The sequence below is a fragment of the Callorhinus ursinus genome, unplaced genomic scaffold, assembly GCF_003265705.2.
Source record: "Callorhinus ursinus isolate GAN/ISIS: 27379988/994484 unplaced genomic scaffold, GSC_fseal_2.0 scaffold25, whole genome shotgun sequence".
Taxonomy (NCBI): domain Eukaryota; kingdom Metazoa; phylum Chordata; class Mammalia; order Carnivora; family Otariidae; genus Callorhinus; species Callorhinus ursinus.
Window position 1 is genome coordinate 39,453,572 of NW_027397087.1, and position 12,857 is coordinate 39,466,428.

Consider the following 12,857-nt stretch of genomic DNA (forward strand, 5'->3'; position numbering starts at 1 on the left):
GAGATACCCATGAGTGGGGTTCCTGGAGGGCATGTTTCCTGGAGGAGGTGCTGGTGCCCAGTGGGGAGTGAGGAGGAGGAGGAGGGGACTTGGAGGGGGAGGTCCTCACCAGTGGGTGGATCAGCATGAGTGAAATCGTCCTGGGTACCCACTCTGCTGGGCCCTGGGCCAGCTTCATACCCTGCCCCGGTACAGCCTTTGGGTGGCTGTTATGAGCTCCGTCTAAAAGGTGGGGAAGCAGAGGTTCAGAGAGGCTCAGGGACTCCCCCTAGGTCACCTGCTGTCACCAAGGCATTGTCAGGCCTCTACCCTGGGTCTGGCATCTTTTCAGGCTCCTATGTGGAGGGAGTGAGGGAGAGTCTGAGGAAGAGGGGGAGGGAGGCTGGCGTCCGCCAGAAGCATCAAACAGCTGCTGACTGTGACTTTCCGGGGAGGGGATGTGGGTGGGGGGTGGCTTTCTGAGTTGGTCCTGTTCTTTCCCCCCCTCCCGTGGGAGAACCCTCACGAGGAGAGGTTCCCACCGCGCGCCCCCTCCCTGCAGAGGCCGGCAGTTTGCCTTTTCAGAGGATAATTCCCCATTATACAGAGATATTTAGCCTAATAGAAGCCGACAGATCATTCAGAGCAGTAATGTACTCCGGCTTCAAGCGTTTAGTTTCCTCAGCCTGAACTCTCAGATTAAAGGCTCCTTGCCCGCGCCCGCCCCACAACGATGCCTGTGACCTTGACTGCAGTGATGGGGTAGGTTTCTCCCTCCCTCTTTCCCTCCTCCTTCTTTGTGGGCTTCCTCCTCCCTCTCTTTCTCTCTCTCTCTTTCTTGGAAAAAAAAAGGTATTTTCCTTCTTAAATATTCAGTGGCGAGGCTGTTGCTCAAAGCCTGCATGCTCTGAGGACAGGCGGGTTGTGCTTGGCCGCCAGCAGGGCCCAGAGACACCCGGCTCGGCCACACGGGGCTGGAGGGTATGCCGTGCGTGTGGGCAGTCTGTGTGCTACACCCACTGGCTGGGCGTGGGCTGCGGAAGCTGGGCAGACGGTCTTGCCTGGGGCTAGGACCAGCCCCCTACTCCCTCTGCCCACCCCTGGCCCCTGCCCCAGGGCGGACCCCCCGGGGCCTGGCCTGGGACCCTCCGAGAATGGGAGACTCCTAAGAGGGGAGTTTTGTCTGCCGCTCAGGCCTGGACGTCCGGGGAAGGACCCAGGCAACACTCGGGGCAGGTTTGAGGGGCAGAAGGCAGCAAAGGTGGCACTTGGTGGCCTTTCGTTGATCAGGAGGGTGGCTTCGGGAGCTGTCTCGTTCCGGCCCCTGCAGGAGCCACTTGTCGGTTCATCCGTCCCCACTGCCCCGTGTCTCTCTGTCTTGCCATCTCACCCCTGTCTTCTGCCCACCAGGCCACCTGTCCGAGCCGCCTGCTACTTCTGCACCAACAGCACGGGGCACGTGAAAGCGCCAGGTGTTTGGATTCAGCTGGTCCTGGGTTCAAACCCTGACTCCAGGACTTACAGGCTGTTTCTTCTGTTCCATTTAATATTTTGAACTTGGACAAGTTCCTTCATCTCTCTGAGCCTTCATTCCCTCACCTGGAAAGTAAAAGGATCCTGAGGGCTCAGGGCGTGCTGGGGCAAGGAGCGGTACCAGGTGCGGCTGCCCTGCAGGTCCTCTCCCCTAGGTACTCCCACCGCCTCTGCCCAGATGCCCTCTCTTCCTCTCTCTTGGCCCCTCTTGGCTAGGAAGGGGGAAGGTGGCCAGGAGGGGTGCCTGGCAGGGTGGGGTCTGGTTCTCCCATTCACAAGCCACCTGTGTAAGTTTGAGGAGAATGAGGCCTGGGGGAGGGACCCTTCTTAAGTTTACTTCCTGGGCAAGCCTAGTGTCTGGATGTAGGTCTGGTTTGAAGGAACCCACATAAGGGGCTGTGGCTGGACCACCACGGGACGGAGCAGGGAGAATGGAAGAGCAGGGCCTGGGTAGCCAGGGAGGAGAAGCCTTCTGGGCTGGGATTCTCCTCCCAGGTTCCAGGGGGTTGGGCAAAAAGAACCTCTAACCATTGGGAATGAGGAGTCTTGGCACCTGGATGAAATCCCACGTGGTGGAGAGATTTCTACTCCTTCTGGAGCAGGGGTGGTGGGATGACCATTGAGGGTGCAGGAGGGGAAGGCCCCCTAGGTTTTGGGCCATAGAAGGAATCTGGGGCTGATGTGCTGTGGGAACTTGGGCTGGTCCCATTTCCTGTCTGGGCCTCCGTTGCCTCATCCTATAAATAGGGTTAATCATCCTGCCCTGGGATGGGCAGAAGATCCAGTTAGAGAATATATGGAAATGTGCAGTGATCTATAATGTAGTACTAATAATAACTGTCATTATGGTCATTACCTTCCTTTCCCTTCACTCTCTCTGACACCCACTTTGCCCTGATTCATATGGTGATAGAATTAAAGAAACACATGGCTGAAAGCAACTTCCCCATTTAGTGCAAAATCCCCACCCAACATACTTGGTTCCCAGACTTCTGCTTGCATGCCCCCACGGACAGGGAGCTCACTACTCCTTGTGATGGACAGAAATCTGTCTCCTTAGAATCTTTTTTTTTCCACTGGGCTTAGCTTGGCTCTCTGGGCACATAAATGCTAAGTGTCTTTGTCAGGGACCTAACATCCTGACCAGGCCTTTTGAGACGTCCCCAGGGAACATGGTTCCAGGCCCACCTCTTCCTGTCAAGATCCCCATGGGCAGATTTCACGTTATCAAATACCTTCTAGACAGGCACACAGATGCCTGGGCATGGCTTTCTGGAAGTAGGTGCACTGTCTCCAGAGCTGAAGCAACTGGCTTACCTAACCTCTCTGTCTCCTGGCCACCAGGCTCCACAGAGTCCATGACCAGAGTCCCTGGCCTCTCTGTATAGTGGTTCTTGGAGCTACTCAGCTTACCCAGGTTCTGGTAGCTCTCTTTTATATACTGTGGCCCATTCCTAGGGTGCATGGAAGGCCTTGAACAGGGGACCCTGCCTCTCTAGTTGACCCCTCACAGGCTGGACCTACCTTCAAGGTTTCATCCTAGTCTCTGCCAAAAAAGTTGTTCCGGGCAGGGCCAAGGACCGGCCCTGCCACGGCCAGGGCCGAATCCTCCCCCAAGAGCCAGTGTGACCCACTCTCCCACATTCTTGGACATGGTTATTTAGCTAACCACTGAGTGAGCTTTCTGTCTCCTACATGCATGTCATCCTTTCAGACAGCCAAGAGGGGACATGTAGTTATCCTGCAAGATTCTTTGGTAAGTGAACTCAAACTTGCCATTTTCTTTTTGTTCTGTGCAGCACTTCTAGAATTTCTTATTAGAATGGATGGCAAGCTTACCGGTCTAAGCCCGAATTGGCTTTTTTGGCTCCCTTTTGAAAACAAAAGGGGAAGGATGCTAATATTTACAAATGCCAGTTCTTGACATGTCTCATTTCACTGACCCTTCATCACAGCCTTATGTGGGAGGATGGTGGTTGCCACTCGGAAGACGAGGGGGCTGAGCGCGTCTGGGGACGTGGAAGAACTTCCCCAGGGTCCCACGGCTAGCAGGGGGGCTAGCAGGGGGTGGTGCAAGGGCTCTGAAGCTGGCTTTTCCCCAGCCTCACTGCTCACAGGTGCAGCCAGCTGGGGGCCGGCTCTGGGCCAGCCCCCGAAACCCTCTCCTATCCTGCCTTTTCGGACAGTCTTGTCAGCCTGAGGGCGGGACCCAGTCTTGCTCCTCCTCATGCACCACACACAGGACAGGGAACAGAGCAGGGGCTCTGGAAGTAAGATGCCTCAGGGGCACATGAGACTCGGTGTGGGGGGTGGTATTTGCTCATCTGTGCTAATCGTGCAAATTGTATGGGGGGGTGGTAAAAGCAGGGCATGTGTGTGGTGGAAGATAAGAGTCATCCGTGTTTCCTTTTCTTACCCCCACTCCCTCACATCCAGCTCACCCGCCAACTTCGGAGGAGCTGGCCCTGCTCCCGCACGCACCCTGAATCCGTCTAGTCCTCCCTCACCTGGGCCCAGACTTGTTGCTGTGTGTTGGCAGCGGCGGCAGCCAACCCACTGGGCCCTTGCTCCCGTGCCCGCTCCTTTAAATCCAGCCTCCACTCAGCAGCCCCAGGGAACTTTTCACAGTGAAGAAGACCTCACAGCCCTTCCCTAGTGACTTTTCATCACCCGGGAGGCGAAGCCCAAGGCCCTGACCTTGGCCCCAAGGCCCCGTCCTTCCTCTGCGGCCTCATTTCTCACAGTTGTTCTCACCTCTGCCCACCTCCTGCCCGGCCCCAGAAACACCGGCCTCCCACCTGCCTCTGCTCTCCTCCTCCGGCTCAAGGTGAGACTGGTTCCTTATCTTCTAGGTGTGAATTCGGGTATGGCATCTGCACAGAGACCTTCCCTGACCCACCAGCTAGCCCCACCCCAGGACCTCTCTCTCCTGTTACCTGGTTTGATTATCTTAATTGTACTTGTTGCTCTTTGCAGTTAACTTCCTTGTTTATTTGCTAATCATCTGTACCCCCCTCCCCACGAGAGCATCAGATTTGTCTGTTTTGTAGCCCACTGAATTCTCAGCATCTATAATACGCCTAGCATATAGTAAAGGCTCAACAAGATGTGGAGAAAAAATGAAAACGCAGAAACATGTAAAGGAGAAATAGCAAATTATACAATTGTGGATATGGTAGCATATCGTTGATGATGTAACAATTGTGTGTGTGAGAGTGTATGTGGGTAACCTGGGAATCATCTGCTCCTTCATTGAGAGGGCTGGCCATGAACCTGAAGCACGGCATGCATGAACATATGGGTCACACGTGTGTGTAGGCACGTACCTGTCTCGCTGTTCGGTAGCAGTGTAACCTCTGCTGAGGTCTTTCACCCCTTAGGCCTCAGTCTCTACACATGTGGAGTGGGGTTGGCTGGGGCTGGAGGCAGAGGCCCGGATGCCGTGGCCTCTCGAGGTCAGCCCTTGCCAGTGGCTGGACCCCACAGGCAGCAGGCCCACTGGTCCACAGCGCTGTGCAGAGGGGCCAGGAGGCGTTTATCCACTGGCCCACGGCGCTGTGTGGAGGGGCCAGGAGGCGTTTATTGAAGTCTGCCTCCACCCAGGGCCGCTCCCCACTGACCTCTGAGGTGAGGATCTCGCCCAGGCAGGAGGGAGTGGCCAGGGCGACAGGAAGTGAGCAGAAAAGCCTGGAGACAGGAACTTTGCTTCTGGGAGGTGGATTATGTTCACAGTGGAGGTCTCTTGGAAGCATCAGGAGCTTGACCTTGATATGTTTTCATTTTGTGTGTGTGTGCTTGTTTTTTAAAGACAGATTTCGAGACATTTATTTTATTTCTTGAACTTTTTTCTTTCAATTGCCATAAAAAGAATTTTTATGAAATTTAAAAGGGAAAACACACACACACACACCCACACACACTTGTTTTCACCCACCCAAGGCAACAACTGTTCCTTCCCTGTCTCCTTGCCCTTTTCTTGTGAAGACAATGCTGGAACCTTGCCAAACGTGCAGGGTGTCCAGGGGGCTCTTGACCTTAGACAAGTGGCTTCATCTCTATACCTTGCTTTCCTCGTCCAAAAAAAAAAAAAAATCAGGGCATCATAATTGCTCCATCTTATAGTTCTTGTGCAGATTACACAAGTCAACATCTAGAAAGCACTGTGAAAGGTGCCGGGCACTTTGTATGTGTTTGTTAAATAAGAGGAGTAAATAAATAGAAAGGAAGGGGCACCCATGATGTCGCCATCATGGCAAGAAGAGGCCTCTGTGGAAGTCTGGCCTGAGGGTCAGAAAGCGAGAGCGCAGGCCCCGACTCTGCCCTTACTCCCCCTGTAACCAGGAGCACGCGTGGCTTCTCTGGACTCCGCTCGTCCATCTGTAAGGTGGTTATGTCATCAGCCCCCCATGACGCTGCGGCATGGGGCGGGGGGGTCATGACTGTGCGGGGCTCAGTGCGTGCGGGGCCCCGGCCACCGCTGCCGCCCGCCCTCCCCCCACCCATCTTCTCCGTTTTCTTGCTCAATGTCATTAGAGCTCATGGTTATCACTGTTGACGGCCGTGTAATAGTCCTTCGAGTGGAGGTGTCACGATGCACTTTGTCATCTCTGTTGTGGGATGGTCAGGCAGCTTCCAGTATCTTGCTGTTATAAATGACCCTTCCATGAACATCTGTGTGCCCGGAGCACTTCCCTCTGATGGATGATTTCCCCAGGCAACTTCAGGGACATTGGTTGAGGCTGCTTTGTCGGGAGGACGGAGGGATGGGCCAGCGGCAGTGGCTGGGAGAGGTGGGTCCCTTCCAAGGTGTCCTGATAGCCTGCTCGGGGGGGCGGCAGCGAGACACGCAGTGTGAGCCCTGAGCATGGTGGGAAAGGCAGGGCATCTAGTGTGACGGGGCCGAATGTGGTGGGAGGACATGAGGCCACCGTGGGGCGGGCAGTGGCACTAGGAGCTGGAGGAACAAGGTTCTGCTTTGGCCTTTGTGTCTCTGTCACACACTCTGTCTGTCTGACCTTGAGCAAATCCCTTCCTCTCTGTGGACCTCCGTTTTCCTCGTGTGCTGTGGCGAGGGGCTGGGCAAGGCTTGGTCCAGAGCTGCACTGTCTCCTCTGTTTGCCACTAGCCACCTGTGGCTGTTTTGATTTAAATATAAAGTAATTAGATAAAAATTTTGAAATCAGTTTCTTAGTCACATTGTCCACGTTTCTGAATCCAGTCGTGGCTAGTGGCTACCACACTGGGCAGCACAGGTATAGAACGTTCCCTTCACTGCAGAAAGCTCTGTGGGACTGTGCTGGTCAAGAGACATTTCCAGAAATCCAATCAGCCCTAATGTGCTGTGGTTCAGGATCTCTGTCATCATGCCTTCTTATGGAACCAAGAAGAAGGCCGGCAGCCCTGAGCTCAGAGGACTCATTAAGGGCCTAACAAGGGCTTCGTGACTTTACACAGGCCGGGACCTCTGGTAGCGTCTAGAGTCTGAAATATCCATGCCTGCTTCTCTCCCCAGAGGTCTCAGTGTGGCCTCTGAGAGGAGCTGGGCAAGCGTATGGGCCCCAAGAGGGGTGGCCCCAGCCGGGGACAGTGCCCAAGGGAGGCTGGCATGAAGACAGAGCAGGTGGTCTCCTGATTCCTCAGGTGGGAGGGCAGCTGGGGGGCAGTCGGAGTTGCTCGCTGCCCCCGCCTGAAACGTCACTGGTTCCCTCGGGGAAAGCATTGTCCTCTCTGGGATTCTTTTAGAAGTCTAGACTAGGGAGCAGAGAAGATGGCCGCCTGGCTCATCTTGCCCTGCTCTGGCTGCCTCAGGCCCTAAGCCGGCTCTGGGCACCTGCTGGGAGAGGAGCCGTGAGAAGTGAGCCCAAGCATGAGGGTGAAGCTGCTTCTCTCCCCAGCAGTAGGCACACACGCGCTGGCTACCCAGGGATTCTGGCCACGCCTGTCCCCCACCTCTCCCTTCCTGTCAGAGGGAGCCCCTCCCTCCCACAGTTGCTTTTCTGCAGCCTGGAGGTGTCACGGGGGAGGGAGAGGTACAGGGTGGGGGCAGGGTATAGTGAATAGGGGAAATACGAGGCGAGGTATGAGGAGATGAAGAGAAACTTGGCTCTCACCTTTGCTGAAGTGTAGCTGCCTTCTGCCCTACCCCCACGCCCATGGGCCCCTCTGTCCCCCTATAAACCCCACTGCTCACTCTTGTTTCTCCTGTTTTCCAGGGATCCCATGGCCATGTCCTGGCTGCCCTGAGTCTGTGAGGCCACACAGCCCCCCACCTGCATCTACAGGGCTCTGTCCCTGTGCAGCCCCTGGACCAACTTCCAAACCCACTCCTCACCCCAGCCTGGGGACTCCTCAAGCTTCAGGACTCAGAGGGGCACAGTAGCAGTCACGGTAGGTGGCATCCCCACTCTGCTCACTCCCTGGCCCCTGGGGATCCTCAGCTGGGCCTTCCTGGTCTCGGGAATAGGAAAAATACCTTTCTGAACACTGTGTCTGTCAGAATCCCCTTGGTTGCAAGTAGCAAAAAACCTGTTTAAATAAAATAAAATTATCAGTTCATGTAACTGAAGGGTCCAGAGGTAGGTTGGGCTTCAGGCAGGGTTTGATCCAGTGATTCAAACAATGTGACCAGGACCTGTTTTCTGTCTGTATTTCTATGCTTCACCTCCACTCCTAGGAGCATTTCACATGACTTGGTCACAAGATGTCAGCCAACAGTTTCTGGGGCAACATGCTTCCAGGTTTAAATCTGGGGTCAGGGTTGGAGACAAATTCTGCTTTCTTGATAGAACAAATAAAAGTCCTGGGGTTGATCTCTTGGGCCCTATTGGATCCTTGTTTGGATTGTCCTGACCCTTTAACTGGGTCCACAGGTCCTGGAAACATAAAGGGGCTGGGGGTCAGGGTCTGTCCTTCCCCAGCCATGTGACCAGGAATGAGGGGAGGGTGTTTCCCAAAGGAAGCTTGGGGTCTAGCTGGTGGAAGGAGTTACCCCCAACCGAGGGAGACAAGTGACAAATGATCGGTGGAGTCTGTCCAGCTTGGACAGCTTGAAGGCAGTCCCAGATAGATGCAGATGTGTGGTGTGTCCTTGGGCAAATCCCTTTGCCTCTCTGAGCCTCAGTTCCCTTATCTGATGATGAACCCCTGATAAGGGTGCTATCAGAGCGACTTGAAATGATGTATGGGAAGCATGGGCATCTAGCAGGTACTCCGTAAATCCTGCTTCTCTTCCCCTTCCATTTCCCTCCCGGGAGTTTGGAACACCCTGTTTTCTTAAATGTGGAAGGAGCTGCAGAGCGAGAATTGTCAGTCAGGATTCCTAGAAGCAAAGTCTGAGACAAGGATTTGTGAACATGAGACTTACGGAGCATGGGCTCTTGGGAGAAGGGAGGAAGAGAAGAAATCGGCGCAGGAATGAGAGCCCCGGAGTGAGGGAGATCATGGTCTCAGGGAAAGTCTAGGCTTGGGCTGGCCCCGGGGGGCCCTGGAGTAGAGTTGACACCATAGACTTGCCGCCCACACGGGGTGGCTGGGCTTTTGTACCCCTGTATCAATCAGTCACTGACTGTGGGCCGTGCCTGTGGTCCTGTAGTGGCCCCCGTTGGCAGAGGGCAGTTCTCTGGAAAAGGGGGTGCCGTGAGCTGAAGCAGCCCACACTCCCAGCGACTGGGGAGGGGCTCTGGGCAGGCACCATCTAGTATAGGAAGGTGGGACCCGTGTCCCCGACCTGGCCCATCCTGGAGCCCCCTGGCCTGCTGCCTCCTCTGGCTTTGGCTCCTTCTGCCCCAGCCGGCAGGGCCAGTCCCTTCCACCCTGGGGTCTGGTGATGGGGTGGACCTTCATCCCCTCCTTTCGAGAAGCTTTTTCCACCCCAGGCCTCCTTGTCCTCCCTCTGCCCCCGGCCTCTTCCCCTCTAATTGTTTGTTTTTCCCTTCAACCTCAGCCATGCGATTCCCCCACCTGCTATGCCCTTTCTTGCTCTCTACCCCATCCTCGCTTTAGGGCCTGTGTGGGTCCCTCGCTCTCCAGGAAGCCTCTGCTCACTGCTCCCCCCAACTTGCTCTCCTGTAGTCCTTCCTCCAGCTCCACCCTTTTTACAGATGGAGAGGCCAAGGTCCAGTGTGCACTCCCTCATGAATACTCTGGGGGTTCCAGCAGCAGTGCCAAAGTGTGTTGCTCTCTTTGCCTTGGTTGCTAGGAAGCTCATAGCTGGTTTGTGGCCCATGTCTAGAAAGTGCTCAGAATGCTGGCGTACAGTTGCTCAGTGGCCTTACCTCTGGCTTCTTCTCTCTCATTTTTTTCTTCTTCTGATTTCTTTTCTTATTTTTCAGCCTGTGCTCTTCTCAGCAGCCTCAAACTCTTTTAGAAGGTGGTGGGGTATAAATTATAAATAACCAAGACTGGCCTTGGTTAAAGCATTCAGCCAAGTGTGAGGCTTTCCCCTTCCTAAGGGCAGCTGGAGAGGGACGGTCTCCCCCAAGGCCCTGGGCTGAACCTGTCCCCGGGGAGACACCCAAGCTTGACCATGGCAGCCCTGGTACGGTGCCCACCCTGCCCTCCGTGGGTCAGGAAGGACATTGTTCTGCTTCCCAACTTTCTCCTTCCCCCCTTTTCATCTTATCAGAAGCTAATGAAAGAGGCTGGGAAACCCAATCCTCTGGTAATTAAATTTACTTAACGGGTATTCAAGTGGAGTAATGAGAAGTTTAATGCAGTGATTAGATTTTTCTTTAATTAATTAAAATGAGAACCATGTGTCTTGCCAGCAAACCAGCTTGACCCTCTGTTTGAGAGCAGCAAACAGAGATGGTAGAGGGCTTGGCTGCGTGGGTGGGGGTGAAGGGTGGGTGCAGCCCCCGTTCTTGGAAGTAAGCCTGGTTCTGCTGCCCACCCAGGGCAGCCCCTGGTGCAGCCCCCATTTCCGAGCTGCGAGAGCCTGGACTGGGCTAGGCCTGAGTCTCCCGGGGCTGAGGGATCCAACATTCCCCACACTCAGAGCTGAACACTGACCCAGAACAGAGGTTTCAGAGAGGGGCTTAAAGCAAGGAGCACGGTGGAGGGATTTCAGGCCCTGCGAGTGGTGGGGGCATTTTGGGTATCACATCTCATTGCATGGGCCAGTGGACACCTTTACCTGCATGTTCAGCCAGACCTGGCTTTACCTCCATTGGCTCTATCTGGGCTAATGGAGTGAGGGCCGTGGGGTGGATAATCAAGAAATCTGAGATAACCCGCAAACCACTCCTCCTTGACTTGGGAATGCATCCGTGCCAGAAGGACGGATCCTTGCTACATTTCCGAAGGCCAGTTAGGACTGCAAGGAAGTACTTCCTGCCTTGGGCCACTTTTGCTGGGGTCAGGTGGGGGCTGGGGTAAAGGGAATATGGGAATCCCAGCATAGCTGTGTGAGGTAGAGCATAGGACGGGCCGTGCCAGGGTAGAAGGTGGGCATAATGAGGACCCAGAAGACAGGCCCCTGTACCCGAAGGGCAGAACATGTTTTCAAGCAGTGGGTAAGGCTGGGGAGAGTCCTGAGTCTTTCATGGTGGGGAGGCAGAAAACTTCCTTTAGTGAGACCCTACCCCCACACTGAGCCTTGATCCTGGACAGACTGAACCTTGATCCCAGTCCTAGAGGAGCCCTGACCCCAGCCCCACACTTAGCCCAGCATTGTCATGGATTTGCAAACAGAGTAACTAACGAGTGCTGGGGTGGGAAGGGTGAGCAGCCCTGTGTGTCCATCCTCACTGCCAGCTCTCTTGCCTGTGGGCAGGATTCCTGTGCCAGGCCCCACACTTGTCTCTGGAATGGCCAAGATGAGTCAGATCCCTGCCCACAAGGCTGGTGGGGGAGGTGACAAGCAAACAGGCACCGAGTGATCAGAGCTGAGGTGGGGGAGACCCAGAGGGCTGGGGGCTCTGGATCCATACTAAGAGCTTCCTCCAATGGCAGGTGGGGGAGAGGGGCTGAAAGCGGGGCCCCCGGGGGAGGCTGAGACTGGTCTGCCAGAGGTGAGGAGGATGGTGCCCATGGCGGTGGCTGCAGGGGCCTTGGGTGAGCAGTTGTCCCTACGAGAACTGGCTGGGACGCCCCCAGGCCACCCTAAGCTCCTGGTGAACCAAGGGCCTCTTGTGGAAAGGGTTGACGGAGTACGGGGCACTGGGCCGATAATGTTACCTTACAAGGCAAGCATTTTTACCCATCTCATCCAAGAGGAAAGGTGCTGAGCCCGCACTAGCCCGGTGGGGCGAGTTCCCAGAGCTTTCGGGCCTCCAGGCCGGGCTCACTGCTGTTCCTGTGCATCTGCCAGGGAATGGACTTGCCCTGGGGGGCAGGAGGCCTCCGCTTCTGACTCCTCCACCCCTACCTGGCTGGGCCTGTCAGACTGGCATCTGGGGCGTGAGGAGTGAGGGAAGCGGAGGGTCCCAGCTAGGGAGGGGATGAGCCCCAGGACCGAGGCTCTCCTGCTGTCTTCATCCCTGCCCCTCCCCTCTCCTGACTCCACTGGATTCCTCCCGATTCTTCTTCTTCCCCATTTCCTTTCTTCTTTCCTTTCTGAAAACCCAGGCCTAGAGAAACCACCCAGCCTGCCCACCCACCACTCACATGGGGAAATCGTCAAGATCGTGGGGCTCTGCCTCTCATCTGTCTTTAAGGTTAAAGGGTCTGAAGTCACATTATCTCGAATGTAAACACAGGATGGCACTTGGACACTTTCTGTGGCCCTGCGCACACACAAGTTGACACTCCACAGGAGATGGCCCCGGGGAGCCAGCCCTCTGTCCTCAGGCACCATGCTCCCCCTCCCTAAACCACTGTCTCACTGAATCCTCAGCAGTCTGGGAAGGTACTTACCCAGGTGAAGGAAGCAAGCAAGGTCAGGAACTAGGCCCAACTCACACCGCTAAGTGCAAAGGTGAAGCTGGCCTGACAAGCTCAAATCCTAGGCCAAGCCACCCCTCCAGATTAGCCCCTCTTGCTTCCGGGCAGCTCCCCCTCCCTCCGTCTCTCCAAGCCTCCCCCCACCTCCCTCCTCCCTCCTCGCTGTGTCCTCCAGCCAGAACCAGTGACTCTTCCCCAGCCCGCCCCACGCTTTCCCACCCCCAGGCCCTCGTTCAAGCTGTTCCAGCCCCCTGGAGTTCCCCTCCCCAACTCCATCTGCCCAAACCCCCTTCATCTTTCCAGGCTGGGCCCAAATGCCACTTCCTTCATGGAGACACCCTGTCTGCTGTCACTGCAGTCAGAAGTCACCCACCACCCTCCCTGAGCACCGTCCTACGGCCCTTTCCTGCCCCCGCCCCCCGAGCCTCCTGGCTTTCCTGTGTCTGACTTGGTAGCTCTGTGGA

The 12,857-nt window shown here is 55.6% G+C and overlaps 1 protein-coding gene across 8 annotated transcripts in view; it reads left to right on the forward strand.

Moving 5' to 3' along the window:
• LINGO1 (leucine rich repeat and Ig domain containing 1) overlaps positions 1–12,857 on the forward strand; it is a 191,265-nt gene that overhangs the window by 107,702 nt on the left and 70,706 nt on the right. For 5 of the 8 annotated variants that reach the window (XM_073877399.1, XM_073877398.1, XM_073877400.1 and 2 more), the window contains one exon: positions 7,725–7,899. The exons of 2 other annotated variants lie outside the window; for them this stretch is intronic. The gene's annotated coding sequence lies outside the window, so the exon portion shown is untranslated. Of the gene's footprint in view, positions 1–533; positions 742–7,724; positions 7,900–12,857 lie in introns of those variants that run through there. One more of the 8 variants, XM_073877403.1, reaches the window with a different exon arrangement.